The following is a 17,325-nucleotide window of genomic DNA, read 5'->3' on the forward strand; positions in this document are numbered from 1 at the left end:
TCAAAAAAGGTAGGTACTTCTCTTACTTGGACCCTATTGTTTTTTTATTAAGGCCCGGGAGCTTTTTGCATAAAGCCCGGGAGCTTGGTACTAAGGTGATGTTAGTATAATAGGGGGACCAAGGCAACCGTAATGCCACGGTCCCGCTATTATACTGAGGAAATCTGCGAGCGCGTCCAGCTTTTCATCCCTTTTGCCTCCCACCGATAGCAATGTGGTGTGAGGTAGCCTGCGCACTCACCCAGCGTTTCGAAATACTTCCATATAAAAGCTAGGTGCAATGCGCAGCATACACAGAACGCACACCTTTAAAACTATTTTTTTCAGTAAGTAACGTCATCGCTCTATCGATTGTATACACACAGTGTATCCGTCGAAAATATTAAATTAATAAATTATTGTCAATTTTAAACATGAATAATACTTTAAGTGAAAATAAATACCTACATTTACTTAAATACAGCAAGCACCTTGTATTGCTTATTTGACTTTCGCGACATACAGGGTGCAAGTGACATCGTAACTAACCGAATTCAGACCATGATTCTGAGTTAATAAATTAATTACAGTAAGTGGAACTTTTTTTTTTAATTATTTTGAATTCTATACTATTGCGATGGAAAATTCCACTTGATATTAACTCAGAATAATGAGCTGAATCATTATTCGTTACGATGTCACTAATACCCCTTACAAGTACAAGTACAGGTAGCTATGAATGTTAGTGACACCGTAACGAATACTGAGGGCGATGATTCAGACCATAATTCTGTCGGAAAATTCATAATAATCACTGGTTCAAGTTACCGTAACTCGAAGCAGTAATATTTTAATTAAAAATGGATGCCCTGTCGCTGTTGAATAGGCACTTATTATTCTGTCGTTAAAAATTTAAAAATATTAAATATTTTTATATGGAAAGCTGAAAAAAACGTTTCAATTGGATACCGGGTACGTCAAAAGCTGCGCAAGCGCTGGATATGGTAATCTTAAACAGAATGAAACGTTTCGAAAGTGTTAATTGCAGCTTTAATTAAGCCTTTATTAACGTAAACCACAGCCTATTTTCAGCCATTATAATACCAAAGGCTGGTTAATTTGGGGCCCTTTTTGGCTGAAAAAGCGCTTTTTCAGCTTTAATACAGCCAATTTAAATACCGTCATACAGCATTGATATTCTTAACCAGCACTTGTTCAGCGCTTATGCAGCAATTTTGTGCTACCTGGGTGAGAATTGATATCAAGTGGAATTTTCCGCCGCCAAAGTATGGAAATGAAAATAGTTTAAAAAAAAACAAATTGAGTTTGTATAATATGCTATATTCACGATTCAAATATACACTCGCCTGCAAAACTAAGTACTACAATTTTAAATATTTTTTTTTCTAAACTTTAGAATTTAAAAATATTCTACTTATAGATCATTTTATCAGTTTTCTTTGCAACTTATGAACTATACATCACTTGTAGCTTAGTGTCAAAAAATCAATTAACATGTATAAGTGTTTTCTGTACGTTCGTGTACATAACTAATAGTAACAGAATCAAAATTTTAGCACTGCTGGTACAATAGGTACAACCTATGCTATAAGTACCAGCTATCTCCCATTGACACAATAATATCCATAACAGTTTGAGCGGAGTTCTAATACAAGATGCAATTACTATTATTTTAGAAGTCTGTTAGCTCCGGCTTTATGTTCTCCACTATTTTAATATATTTTCCGTGCTAGTTCGTGTGTATGTATGAGGGTGTGCGATGTGTGTGAGGGTGTTTTTTGTAATTGTAAGTTCTTTGGTCTGCTCGTAATTGTTGGTATTGTATGAAAACACTTTGCTCATTTCAGATTTACACGCATACTTCCCTGTGGTATTAGTGGAACGTTTGAGTCATAATTTCGAGACTGGCAGTCAGAATGGACGAGAGACTGGCAGTAGAGCCACGTCAGAGGGTAGTGGGGTTCACAGAACCTCAGGAGGCCGCGACCTCGCCAAAGGCTGTGACGCGTCTTCAGGGCGAGAAGGAAAAAGAAGTACGACACACAACGACACTCGCGTACTAACTGCTAGATTGGAAGAACCCAATCATATTAAAGACGACGATACGAGCTCAATAGCTGGTTCTTTAAGTGAAAGTTCAAAGGGCAATCGAGAAGATGAGCGCCCAATGAAGTATTTCAAAGTAAATAACCAAAACACGACGGCGTTGCAAGCCACACCAGGTATGTAACTGCAAGCTTTTATATCATTAGCAAAAGTGTTCGTAATGTCGTTCTTGTTCATCAACAAGTAGATAGAGAAAAGAACTTAAAGCTGTGCTTCTACTGGAGCGGTTTACGTTTACGGAGCGTGCGGAGCGTTCATATATCTTGCATTTTGTTTTTTAACAAAACCGCGCCTGCTTCCGCGCATTTCTAATATAAAGAAATGGTACATTGAATAGAAAATTATACTTATTATTAAATTCTTTACTTCAAAATTCCACTTGATGTTAACTCGGAATGATGAGCTGAATCATTCCTCTCAGTATTCGTTACGATCTCACTTACACCCCTTACAAGTACATAAAGGTAGCCTTACAAATAGGTATGGGTGTTAGTGATACCGTAACAAATACTGAGGGGGATGATTCAGACCATGATTCTGAGTTTATATCGAGTGGAAATTCCTGTCGGAAAATTCATGAAAATATTTAATGTTTTTTTTTTAAATTAATCTCAGTTTCATACATACGTTAACACAAGTGAGGCTAACACAGCAGTGTCGGAAACATTTTCATGTTCATATCTAAAAGCACACGTGTATTACTATGAAAATGCCAAGTCGTTTGTCAGCGTGAGAATTACAGCGTGAGTCAGGTACCTTAGCCATGCGCCTGCTGCGCCGACCTCGTCGCCACTCGTTAACTTTGAATGATTGGTCGTGATGACTCATCTTCCGTCTACGCTTTTGGAGAAGAACATCCGCGCGAAATTCTACTCGGGAGTCGAGGCGACTATTTTCAAGTAATCGATATTTTAGTCGATTGTAAACAACTGCGTCATAATGTTTGTTTATAGTTGACGCAATGTGGTTTATTTCGCTAGAGTGACGTAAAAATAATAATTTTGCGTGGAATACTTCCGGGTACAAAAATTAAAGAATTAAATAATTACAAAATACTCACTACCGCTCCACGTAACTAATAATTGCGCCGCCGATATTCTCATGTAATATATTTCTTTATTATTTTTAGCAACCCCATCCCGTGCACCGCCTTCACCGACGTCGAGTCAGGATGGCGAGTGTTTTAAACGTCGTGATTTAGCAATAGGAGTCGCTAAATCGGATAAAAAGCCAGGTAAGATATTTTTTGGTGCATTAAAGTGATTTTTGTACTGTGAAAAACAATATATGTGTCAAATGTACAAATTACATGTGTATGTTTTCTATCACAAATACTTCTTGCCTGAGTTTCGGGAGATGCGTTATAATGCTTACAAATACAGGATGTTAGTGACATCGTAACGAAAACTTTGAGGGATAATTGAGAATTGATATTAAGTGGAATTTTCCGCCGCCAAAGTATGGAAATGAAAATAGTTTAAAAAAAAACAAATCAATATCATGAGTTTGTATAATAATATGCTATATTCACGATTCAAATATACACTCGCCTGCAAAACTAAATACTACAATTTTAAATATTTTTTTTTCTAAACTTTAGAATTTAAAAATATTCTACTTATAGATAATTTTATCAGCTTTCTTTGCAACTTATGAACTATACATCACTTGTAGCTTAGTGTCAAAAAATCAATTAACATGTATAAGTGTTTTCTGTACGTTCGTGTACATAACTAATAGTAACAGAATCAAAATTTTAGCACTGCTGGTACAATAGGTACAACCTATGCTATAAGTACCAGCTATCTCCCATTGACACAATAATATCCATAACAGTTTGAGCGGAGTTCTAATACAAGATGCAATTACTATTATTTTAGAAGTCTGTTAGCTCCGGCTTTATGTTCTCCACTATTTTAATATATTTTCCGTGCTAGTTCGTGTGTATGTATGAGGGTGTGCGATGTGTGTGAGGGTGTTTTTTGTAATTGTAAGTTCTTTGGTCTGCTCGTAATTGTTGGTATTGTATGAAAACACTTTGCTCATTTCAGATTTACACGCATACTTCCCTGTGGTATTAGTGGAACGTTTGAGTCATAATTTCGAGACTGGCAGTCAGAATGGACGAGAGACTGGCAGTAGAGCCACGTCAGAGGGTAGTGGGGTTCACAGAACCTCAGGAGGCCGCGACCTCGCCAAAGGCTGTGACGCGTCTTCAGGGCGAGAAGGAAAAAGAAGTACGACACACAACGACACTCGCGTACTAACTGCTAGATGGAAGAACCCAATCATATTAAAGACGACGATACGAGCTCAATAGCTGGTTCTTTAAGTGAAAGTTCAAAGGGCAATCGAGAAGATGAGCGCCCAATGAAGTATTTCAAAGTAAATAACCAAAACACGACGGCGTTGCAAGCCACACCAGGTATGTAACTGCAAGCTTTTATATCATTAGCAAAAGTGTTCGTAATGTCGTTCTTGTTCATCAACAAGTAGATAGAGAAAAGAACTTAAAGCTGTGCTTCTACTGGAGCGGTTTACGTTTACGGAGCGTGCGGAGCGTTCATATATCTTGCATTTTGTTTTTTAACAAAACCGCGCCTGCTTCCGCGCATTTCTAATATAAAGAAATGGTACATTGAATAGAAAATTATACTTATTATTAAATTCTTTACTTCAAAATTCCACTTGATGTTAACTCGGAATGATGAGCTGAATCATTCCTCTCAGTATTCGTTACGATCTCACTTACACCCCTTACAAGTACATAAAGGTAGCCTTACAAATAGGTATGGGTGTTAGTGATACCGTAACAAATACTGAGGGGGATGATTCAGACCATGATTCTGAGTTTATATCGAGTGGAAATTCCTGTCGGAAAATTCATGAAAATATTTAATGTTTTTTTTTTAAATTAATCTCAGTTTCATACATACGTTAACACAAGTGAGGCTAACACAGCAGTGTCGGAAACATTTTCATGTTCATATCTAAAAGCACACGTGTATTACTATGAAAATGCCAAGTCGTTTGTCAGCGTGAGAATTACAGCGTGAGTCAGGTACCTTAGCCATGCGCCTGCTGCGCCGACCTCGTCGCCACTCGTTAACTTTGAATGATTGGTCGTGATGACTCATCTTCCGTCTACGCTTTTGGAGAAGAACATCCGCGCGAAATTCTACTCGGGAGTCGAGGCGACTATTTTCAAGTAATCGATATTTTAGTCGATTGTAAACAACTGCGTCATAATGTTTGTTTATAGTTGACGCAATGTGGTTTATTTCGCTAGAGTGACGTAAAAATAATAATTTTGCGTGGAATACTTCCGGGTACAAAAATTAAAGAATTAAATAATTACAAAATACTCACTACCGCTCCACGTAACTAATAATTGCGCCGCCGATATTCTCATGTAATATATTTCTTTATTATTTTTAGCAACCCCATCCCGTGCACCGCCTTCACCGACGTCGAGTCAGGATGGCGAGTGTTTTAAACGTCGTGATTTAGCAATAGGAGTCGCTAAATCGGATAAAAAGCCAGGTAAGATATTTTTTGGTGCATTAAAGTGATTTTTGTACTGTGAAAAACAATATATGTGTCAAATGTACAAATTACATGTGTATGTTTTCTATCACAAATACTTCTTGCCTGAGTTTCGGGAGATGCGTTATAATGCTTACAAATACAGGATGTTAGTGACATCGTAACGAAAACTTTGAGGGATAATTGAGAATTGATATTAAGTGGAATTTTCCGCCGCCAAAGTATGGAAATGAAAATAGTTTAAAAAAAAACAAATCAATATCATGAGTTTGTATAATAATATGCTATATTCACGATTCAAATATACACTCGCCTGCAAAACTAAATACTACAATTTTAAATATTTTTTTTTCTAAACTTTAGAATTTAAAAATATTCTACTTATAGATAATTTTATCAGCTTTCTTTGCAACTTATGAACTATACATCACTTGTAGCTTAGTGTCAAAAAATCAATTAACATGTATAAGTGTTTTCTGTACGTTCGTGTACATAACTAATAGTAACAGAATCAAAATTTTAGCACTGCTGGTACAATAGGTACAACCTATGCTATAAGTACCAGCTATCTCCCATTGACACAATAATATCCATAACAGTTTGAGCGGAGTTCTAATACAAGATGCAATTACTATTATTTTAGAAGTCTGTTAGCTCCGGCTTTATGTTCTCCACTATTTTAATATATTTTCCGTGCTAGTTCGTGTGTATGTATGAGGGTGTGCGATGTGTGTGAGGGTGTTTTTTGTAATTGTAAGTTCTTTGGTCTGCTCGTAATTGTTGGTATTGTATGAAAACACTTTGCTCATTTCAGATTTACACGCATACTTCCCTGTGGTATTAGTGGAACGTTTGAGTCATAATTTCGAGACTGGCAGTCAGAATGGACGAGAGACTGGCAGTAGAGCCACGTCAGAGGGTAGTGGGGTTCACAGAACCTCAGGAGGCCGCGACCTCGCCAAAGGCTGTGACGCGTCTTCAGGGCGAGAAGGAAAAAGAAGTACGACACACAACGACACTCGCGTACTAACTGCTAGATGGAAGAACCCAATCATATTAAAGACGACGATACGAGCTCAATAGCTGGTTCTTTAAGTGAAAGTTCAAAGGGCAATCGAGAAGATGAGCGCCCAATGAAGTATTTCAAAGTAAATAACCAAAACACGACGGCGTTGCAAGCCACACCAGGTATGTAACTGCAAGCTTTTATATCATTAGCAAAAGTGTTCGTAATGTCGTTCTTGTTCATCAACAAGTAGATAGAGAAAAGAACTTAAAGCTGTGCTTCTACTGGAGCGGTTTACGTTTACGGAGCGTGCGGAGCGTTCATATATCTTGCATTTTGTTTTTTAACAAAACCGCGCCTGCTTCCGCGCATTTCTAATATAAAGAAATGGTACATTGAATAGAAAATTATACTTATTATTAAATTCTTTACTTCAAAATTCCACTTGATGTTAACTCGGAATGATGAGCTGAATCATTCCTCTCAGTATTCGTTACGATCTCACTTACACCCCTTACAAGTACATAAAGGTAGCCTTACAAATAGGTATGGGTGTTAGTGATACCGTAACAAATACTGAGGGGGATGATTCAGACCATGATTCTGAGTTTATATCGAGTGGAAATTCCTGTCGGAAAATTCATGAAAATATTTAATGTTTTTTTTTTAAATTAATCTCAGTTTCATACATACGTTAACACAAGTGAGGCTAACACAGCAGTGTCGGAAACATTTTCATGTTCATATCTAAAAGCACACGTGTATTACTATGAAAATGCCAAGTCGTTTGTCAGCGTGAGAATTACAGCGTGAGTCAGGTACCTTAGCCATGCGCCTGCTGCGCCGACCTCGTCGCCACTCGTTAACTTTGAATGATTGGTCGTGATGACTCATCTTCCGTCTACGCTTTTGGAGAAGAACATCCGCGCGAAATTCTACTCGGGAGTCGAGGCGACTATTTTCAAGTAATCGATATTTTAGTCGATTGTAAACAACTGCGTCATAATGTTTGTTTATAGTTGACGCAATGTGGTTTATTTCGCTAGAGTGACGTAAAAATAATAATTTTGCGTGGAATACTTCCGGGTACAAAAATTAAAGAATTAAATAATTACAAAATACTCACTACCGCTCCACGTAACTAATAATTGCGCCGCCGATATTCTCATGTAATATATTTCTTTATTATTTTTAGCAACCCCATCCCGTGCACCGCCTTCACCGACGTCGAGTCAGGATGGCGAGTGTTTTAAACGTCGTGATTTAGCAATAGGAGTCGCTAAATCGGACAAAAAGCCAGGTAAGATATTTTTTGGTGCATTAAAGTGATTTTTGTACTGTGAAAAACAATATATGTGTCAAATGTACAAATTACATGTGTATGTTTTCTATCACAAATACTTCTTGCCTGAGTTTCGGGAGATGCGTTATAATGCTTACAAATACAGGATGTTAGTGACATCGTAACGAAAACTTTGAGGGATAATTGAGAATTGATATTAAGTGGAATTTTCCGCCGCCAAAGTATGGAAATGAAAATAGTTTAAAAAAAAACAAATCAATATCATGAGTTTGTATAATAATATGCTATATTCACGATTCAAATATACACTCGCCTGCAAAACTAAATACTACAATTTTAAATATTTTTTTTTCTAAACTTTAGAATTTAAAAATATTCTACTTATAGATAATTTTATCAGCTTTCTTTGCAACTTATGAACTATACATCACTTGTAGCTTAGTGTCAAAAAATCAATTAACATGTATAAGTGTTTTCTGTACGTTCGTGTACATAACTAATAGTAACAGAATCAAAATTTTAGCACTGCTGGTACAATAGGTACAACCTATGCTATAAGTACCAGCTATCTCCCATTGACACAATAATATCCATAACAGTTTGAGCGGAGTTCTAATACAAGATGCAATTACTATTATTTTAGAAGTCTGTTAGCTCCGGCTTTATGTTCTCCACTATTTTAATATATTTTCCGTGCTAGTTCGTGTGTATGTATGAGGGTGTGCGATGTGTGTGAGGGTGTTTTTTGTAATTGTAAGTTCTTTGGTCTGCTCGTAATTGTTGGTATTGTATGAAAACACTTTGCTCATTTCAGATTTACACGCATACTTCCCTGTGGTATTAGTGGAACGTTTGAGTCATAATTTCGAGACTGGCAGTCAGAATGGACGAGAGACTGGCAGTAGAGCCACGTCAGAGGGTAGTGGGGTTCACAGAACCTCAGGAGGCCGCGACCTCGCCAAAGGCTGTGACGCGTCTTCAGGGCGAGAAGGAAAAAGAAGTACGACACACAACGACACTCGCGTACTAACTGCTAGATGGAAGAACCCAATCATATTAAAGACGACGATACGAGCTCAATAGCTGGTTCTTTAAGTGAAAGTTCAAAGGGCAATCGAGAAGATGAGCGCCCAATGAAGTATTTCAAAGTAAATAACCAAAACACGACGGCGTTGCAAGCCACACCAGGTATGTAACTGCAAGCTTTTATATCATTAGCAAAAGTGTTCGTAATGTCGTTCTTGTTCATCAACAAGTAGATAGAGAAAAGAACTTAAAGCTGTGCTTCTACTGGAGCGGTTTACGTTTACGGAGCGTGCGGAGCGTTCATATATCTTGCATTTTGTTTTTTAACAAAACCGCGCCTGCTTCCGCGCATTTCTAATATAAAGAAATGGTACATTGAATAGAAAATTATACTTATTATTAAATTCTTTACTTCAAAATTCCACTTGATGTTAACTCGGAATGATGAGCTGAATCATTCCTCTCAGTATTCGTTACGATCTCACTTACACCCCTTACAAGTACATAAAGGTAGCCTTACAAATAGGTATGGGTGTTAGTGATACCGTAACAAATACTGAGGGGGATGATTCAGACCATGATTCTGAGTTTATATCGAGTGGAAATTCCTGTCGGAAAATTCATGAAAATATTTAATGTTTTTTTTTTAAATTAATCTCAGTTTCATACATACGTTAACACAAGTGAGGCTAACACAGCAGTGTCGGAAACATTTTCATGTTCATATCTAAAAGCACACGTGTATTACTATGAAAATGCCAAGTCGTTTGTCAGCGTGAGAATTACAGCGTGAGTCAGGTACCTTAGCCATGCGCCTGCTGCGCCGACCTCGTCGCCACTCGTTAACTTTGAATGATTGGTCGTGATGACTCATCTTCCGTCTACGCTTTTGGAGAAGAACATCCGCGCGAAATTCTACTCGGGAGTCGAGGCGACTATTTTCAAGTAATCGATATTTTAGTCGATTGTAAACAACTGCGTCATAATGTTTGTTTATAGTTGACGCAATGTGGTTTATTTCGCTAGAGTGACGTAAAAATAATAATTTTGCGTGGAATACTTCCGGGTACAAAAATTAAAGAATTAAATAATTACAAAATACTCACTACCGCTCCACGTAACTAATAATTGCGCCGCCGATATTCTCATGTAATATATTTCTTTATTATTTTTAGCAACCCCATCCCGTGCACCGCCTTCACCGACGTCGAGTCAGGATGGCGAGTGTTTTAAACGTCGTGATTTAGCAATAGGAGTCGCTAAATCGGATAAAAAGCCAGGTAAGATATTTTTTGGTGCATTAAAGTGATTTTTGTACTGTGAAAAACAATATATGTGTCAAATGTACAAATTACATGTGTATGTTTTCTATCACAAATACTTCTTGCCTGAGTTTCGGGAGATGCGTTATAATGCTTACAAATACAGGATGTTAGTGACATCGTAACGAAAACTTTGAGGGATAATTGAGAATTGATATTAAGTGGAATTTTCCGCCGCCAAAGTATGGAAATGAAAATAGTTTAAAAAAAAACAAATCAATATCATGAGTTTGTATAATAATATGCTATATTCACGATTCAAATATACACTCGCCTGCAAAACTAAGTACTACAATTTTAAATATTTTTTTTTCTAAACTTTAGAATTTAAAAATATTCTACTTATAGATAATTTTATCAGCTTTCTTTGCAACTTATGAACTATACATCACTTGTAGCTTAGTGTCAAAAAATCAATTAACATGTATAAGTGTTTTCTGTACGTTCGTGTACATAACTAATAGTAACAGAATCAAAATTTTAGCACTGCTGGTACAATAGGTACAACCTATGCTATAAGTACCAGCTATCTCCCATTGACACAATAATATCCATAACAGTTTGAGCGGAGTTCTAATACAAGATGCAATTACTATTATTTTAGAAGTCTGTTAGCTCCGGCTTTATGTTCTCCACTATTTTAATATATTTTCCGTGCTAGTTCGTGTGTATGTATGAGGGTGTGCGATGTGTGTGAGGGTGTTTTTTGTAATTGTAAGTTCTTTGGTCTGCTCGTAATTGTTGGTATTGTATGAAAACACTTTGCTCATTTCAGATTTACACGCATACTTCCCTGTGGTATTAGTGGAACGTTTGAGTCATAATTTCGAGACTGGCAGTCAGAATGGACGAGAGACTGGCAGTAGAGCCACGTCAGAGGGTAGTGGGGTTCACAGAACCTCAGGAGGCCGCGACCTCGCCAAAGGCTGTGACGCGTCTTCAGGGCGAGAAGGAAAAAGAAGTACGACACACAACGACACTCGCGTACTAACTGCTAGATTGGAAGAACCCAATCATATTAAAGACGACGATACGAGCTCAATAGCTGGTTCTTTAAGTGAAAGTTCAAAGGGCAATCGAGAAGATGAGCGCCCAATGAAGTATTTCAAAGTAAATAACCAAAACACGACGGCGTTGCAAGCCACACCAGGTATGTAACTGCAAGCTTTTATATCATTAGCAAAAGTGTTCGTAATGTCGTTCTTGTTCATCAACAAGTAGATAGAGAAAAGAACTTAAAGCTGTGCTTCTACTGGAGCGGTTTACGTTTACGGAGCGTGCGGAGCGTTCATATATCTTGCATTTTGTTTTTTAACAAAACCGCGCCTGCTTCCGCGCATTTCTAATATAAAGAAATGGTACATTGAATAGAAAATTATACTTATTATTAAATTCTTTACTTCAAAATTCCACTTGATGTTAACTCGGAATGATGAGCTGAATCATTCCTCTCAGTATTCGTTACGATCTCACTTACACCCCTTACAAGTACATAAAGGTAGCCTTACAAATAGGTATGGGTGTTAGTGATACCGTAACAAATACTGAGGGGGATGATTCAGACCATGATTCTGAGTTTATATCGAGTGGAAATTCCTGTCGGAAAATTCATGAAAATATTTAATGTTTTTTTTTTAAATTAATCTCAGTTTCATACATACGTTAACACAAGTGAGGCTAACACAGCAGTGTCGGAAACATTTTCATGTTCATATCTAAAAGCACACGTGTATTACTATGAAAATGCCAAGTCGTTTGTCAGCGTGAGAATTACAGCGTGAGTCAGGTACCTTAGCCATGCGCCTGCTGCGCCGACCTCGTCGCCACTCGTTAACTTTGAATGATTGGTCGTGATGACTCATCTTCCGTCTACGCTTTTGGAGAAGAACATCCGCGCGAAATTCTACTCGGGAGTCGAGGCGACTATTTTCAAGTAATCGATATTTTAGTCGATTGTAAACAACTGCGTCATAATGTTTGTTTATAGTTGACGCAATGTGGTTTATTTCGCTAGAGTGACGTAAAAATAATAATTTTGCGTGGAATACTTCCGGGTACAAAAATTAAAGAATTAAATAATTACAAAATACTCACTACCGCTCCACGTAACTAATAATTGCGCCGCCGATATTCTCATGTAATATATTTCTTTATTATTTTTAGCAACCCCATCCCGTGCACCGCCTTCACCGACGTCGAGTCAGGATGGCGAGTGTTTTAAACGTCGTGATTTAGCAATAGGAGTCGCTAAATCGGATAAAAAGCCAGGTAAGATATTTTTTGGTGCATTAAAGTGATTTTTGTACTGTGAAAAACAATATATGTGTCAAATGTACAAATTACATGTGTATGTTTTCTATCACAAATACTTCTTGCCTGAGTTTCGGGAGATGCGTTATAATGCTTACAAATACAGGATGTTAGTGACATCGTAACGAAAACTTTGAGGGATAATTGAGAATTGATATTAAGTGGAATTTTCCGCCGCCAAAGTATGGAAATGAAAATAGTTTAAAAAAAAACAAATCAATATCATGAGTTTGTATAATAATATGCTATATTCACGATTCAAATATACACTCGCCTGCAAAACTAAGTACTACAATTTTAAATATTTTTTTTTCTAAACTTTAGAATTTAAAAATATTCTACTTATAGATAATTTTATCAGCTTTCTTTGCAACTTATGAACTATACATCACTTGTAGCTTAGTGTCAAAAAATCAATTAACATGTATAAGTGTTTTCTGTACGTTCGTGTACATAACTAATAGTAACAGAATCAAAATTTTAGCACTGCTGGTACAATAGGTACAACCTATGCTATAAGTACCAGCTATCTCCCATTGACACAATAATATCCATAACAGTTTGAGCGGAGTTCTAATACAAGATGCAATTACTATTATTTTAGAAGTCTGTTAGCTCCGGCTTTATGTTCTCCACTATTTTAATATATTTTCCGTGCTAGTTCGTGTGTATGTATGAGGGTGTGCGATGTGTGTGAGGGTGTTTTTTGTAATTGTAAGTTCTTTGGTCTGCTCGTAATTGTTGGTATTGTATGAAAACACTTTGCTCATTTCAGATTTACACGCATACTTCCCTGTGGTATTAGTGGAACGTTTGAGTCATAATTTCGAGACTGGCAGTCAGAATGGACGAGAGACTGGCAGTAGAGCCACGTCAGAGGGTAGTGGGGTTCACAGAACCTCAGGAGGCCGCGACCTCGCCAAAGGCTGTGACGCGTCTTCAGGGCGAGAAGGAAAAAGAAGTACGACACACAACGACACTCGCGTACTAACTGCTAGATTGGAAGAACCCAATCATATTAAAGACGACGATACGAGCTCAATAGCTGGTTCTTTAAGTGAAAGTTCAAAGGGCAATCGAGAAGATGAGCGCCCAATGAAGTATTTCAAAGTAAATAACCAAAACACGACGGCGTTGCAAGCCACACCAGGTATGTAACTGCAAGCTTTTATATCATTAGCAAAAGTGTTCGTAATGTCGTTCTTGTTCATCAACAAGTAGATAGAGAAAAGAACTTAAAGCTGTGCTTCTACTGGAGCGGTTTACGTTTACGGAGCGTGCGGAGCGTTCATATATCTTGCATTTTGTTTTTTAACAAAACCGCGCCTGCTTCCGCGCATTTCTAATATAAAGAAATGGTACATTGAATAGAAAATTATACTTATTATTAAATTCTTTACTTCAAAATTCCACTTGATGTTAACTCGGAATGATGAGCTGAATCATTCCTCTCAGTATTCGTTACGATCTCACTTACACCCCTTACAAGTACATAAAGGTAGCCTTACAAATAGGTATGGGTGTTAGTGATACCGTAACAAATACTGAGGGGGATGATTCAGACCATGATTCTGAGTTTATATCGAGTGGAAATTCCTGTCGGAAAATTCATGAAAATATTTAATGTTTTATTTTTTTTAAATTAATCTCAGTTTCATACATACGTTAACACAAGTGAGGCTAACACAGCAGTGTCGGAAACATTTTCATGTTCATATCTAAAAGCACACGTGTATTACTATGAAAATGCCAAGTCGTTTGTCAGCGTGAGAATGACAGCGTGAGTCAGGTACCTTGGCCATGCGCCTGCGCCGACCTCGTCGCCACTCGTTAACTTTGAATGACTGGTCGTGATGACTCATCTTCCGTCTACGCTTTTGGAGAAGAACATCCGCGCGAAATTTTACTCGGGAGTCGAGGCGACTATTTTCATGTAATCGATATTTTAGTCGATTATAAACAACTGCGTCATAATGTTTGTTTATAGTTGACGCAATGTGGTTTATTTCGCTAGAGTGACGTAAAAATAATAATTTTGCGTGGAATACTTCCGGGTACAAAAATTAAAGAATTAAATAATTACAAAATACTCACTACCGCTCCACGTAACTAATAATTGCGCCGCCGATATTCTCATGTAATATATTTCTTTATTATTTTTAGCAACCCCATCCCGTGCACCGCCTTCACCGACGTCGAGTCAGGATGGCGAGTGCTTTAAACGTCGTGATTTACCAATAGGAGTCGCTAAATCGGATAAAAAGCCAGGTAAGATAGTTTTTGGTGCATTAAAGTGATTTTTGTATTGTAAAAAACAATACAGGTGTCAAATGTACAAATTACATGTGTATGTTTTCTATCACAAATACTTCTTGCCTGAGTTTCGGGAGATGCGTTATAATGCTTACAAATACAGGATGTTAGTGACCTAGGGATTAGAGCCCCAAACTAGGGATAAGAAAGTAATTTTTGTCATTTTTCCCTACCGGGATTCTAACCCGGGACCTCCGGATTGTGTTTAAAGTTTATTATAGAGAAATCATCAACAAGCATGTTTGGCTGAATGAAGTCGTAAGTGTTAGTTCGAGAAACCATATTTAAACTTACTTTCGAACGCTGTGAAGTATAGATAGTATACTTTAGTAGACAGTCAATATGTTTATGTTGTTTGGAAAATTTGGTAGGTATAAGTAGTATAATTACGAGTATAACCATAGACTTAGTAGCGCGAGTCTCTATAAGTTTTAGATTTCTAGATATATTTTTTTAAATTTGTTTGTTGTGTTTATTTTTTTAAATGTTATAGAAGGTTGATTCTTTGCAGGAACCATCCGTACACGGCGCGCCCCGTGGCCTGAGCCGTTGTTCACCTCGTCGCCCAACCCGTCGCCGGCACTGTCGCCCTCCTCGTCGGCCAACTCGCCGCCGGCCCCGTCTCCCGTTTGTTCGCCCGACCCATCGCACTACCTACGGCCGGCCGTGTCGCCTGCCCCGTCACTCGGACCATGGTCGGTTCCGTCTCCTACCCCGTCACTCGGATCATGGTCGGCTCCGTCGCCTACCCGGTCACTCGGAGAATGGCCGGCCCCGTCTCCCGTCCATTCGCCCAAGTCGACGCCCGCCCCGTCAGCCAACTCGTCGCTGACCCTGCCACCGATCCGGTGTCCCGTGCCGGCACCCAACCGGTCGCCAAGGCCGGCCCTGTCGCCTACCCCGTCACTCGAACCATGGTCGGTTCCGTCTCCTACCCCGTCACTCGGACGATGGTCGGCTCCGTCTCGTACCCTGGCACTCGAGCCATGGCCGGCTCCGTCGCGTACCCGGTCACTCGGAGAATGGCCGGCCCCGTCTCCCGTGCCGGCACCCTACCGGTCGCCATGGCCGGCCCTGTCGCCTTCCCCGTCACTCGAACCATCGTCGGTTCCGTCTCTTACCCCGTCACTCGGACCATGGCCGGCTCCGTCGCGTACCCGGTCACTCGGAGAATGGCCGGCCCCGTCTCCCGTGCCGGCACCCTACCGGTCGCCATGGCCGGCCCTGTCGCCTACCCCGTCACTCGAACCATCGTCGGTTCTGTCTCCTACCCCGTCACTCGGACCATGGCCGGCTCCGTCGCGTACCCGGTCACTCGGAGAATGGCCGGCCCCGTCTCCCGTGCCGGCACCCTACCGGTCGCCATGGCCGGCCCTGTCGCCTTCCCCGTCACTCGAACCATCGTCGGTTCCGTCTTCTACCCCGTCACTCGGACCATGTCCGGCTCCGTCGCCTACCCGGTCACTCGGAGAATGGCCGGCCCCGTCTCCCGTGCCGGCACCCTACCGGTCGCCATGGCCGGCCCTGTCGCCTTCCCCGTCACTCGAACCATCGTCGGTTCCGTCTCCTACCCCGTCACTCGGACCATGGCCGGCTCCGTCGCCTACCCGGTCACTCGGAGAATGGCCGGCCCCGTCTCCCGTGCCGGCACCCTACCGGTCGCCATGGCCGGCCCTGTCGCCTACCCCGTCACTCGAACCATCGTCGGTTCCGTCTCCTACCCCGTCACTCGGACCATGGCCGGCTCCGTCGCGTACCCGGTCACTCGGAGAATGGCCGGCCCCGTCTCCCGTGCCGGCACCCTACCGGTCGCCATTGCCGGCCCTGTCGCCTTCCCCGTCACTCGAACCATCGTCGGTTCCGTCTCCTACCCCGTCACTCGGACCATGGCCGGCTCCGTCGCCTACCCGGTCACTCGGAGAATGGCCGGCCCCGTCTCCCGTGCCGGCACCCTACCGGTCGCCATGGCCGGCCCTGTCGCCTACCCCGTCACTCGAACCATCGTCGGTTCCGTCTCCTACCCCGTCACTCGGACCATGGCCGGCTCCGTCGCGTACCCGGTCACTCGGAGAATGGCCGGCCCCGTCTCCCGTGCCGGCACCCTACCGGTCGCCATGGCCGGCCCTGTCGCCTACCCCGTCACTCGAACCATGGTCGGTTCCGTCTCCTACCCCGTCACTCGGACCATGGCCGGCTCCGTCGCCTACCCGGTCACTCGGAGAATGGCCGGCCCCGTCTCCCGTTCATTCGCTCAACAATAGCCGTCGCCTAACTCGTCGCTCAACTCGTCGCCGTCTGAGTACTACTAAACATCCGTAAATAGGTAATGTTAATTTCTATTCAATTAAATACTCGCACAAAATTGATTGCGCTACCTGTTTTAATAAAGGATA

Source organism: Pectinophora gossypiella, unplaced genomic scaffold (assembly GCF_024362695.1).
Source record: "Pectinophora gossypiella unplaced genomic scaffold, ilPecGoss1.1 Pgos_39, whole genome shotgun sequence".
In the NCBI taxonomy this organism is placed as follows: Eukaryota; Metazoa; Arthropoda; class Insecta; order Lepidoptera; family Gelechiidae; genus Pectinophora; species Pectinophora gossypiella.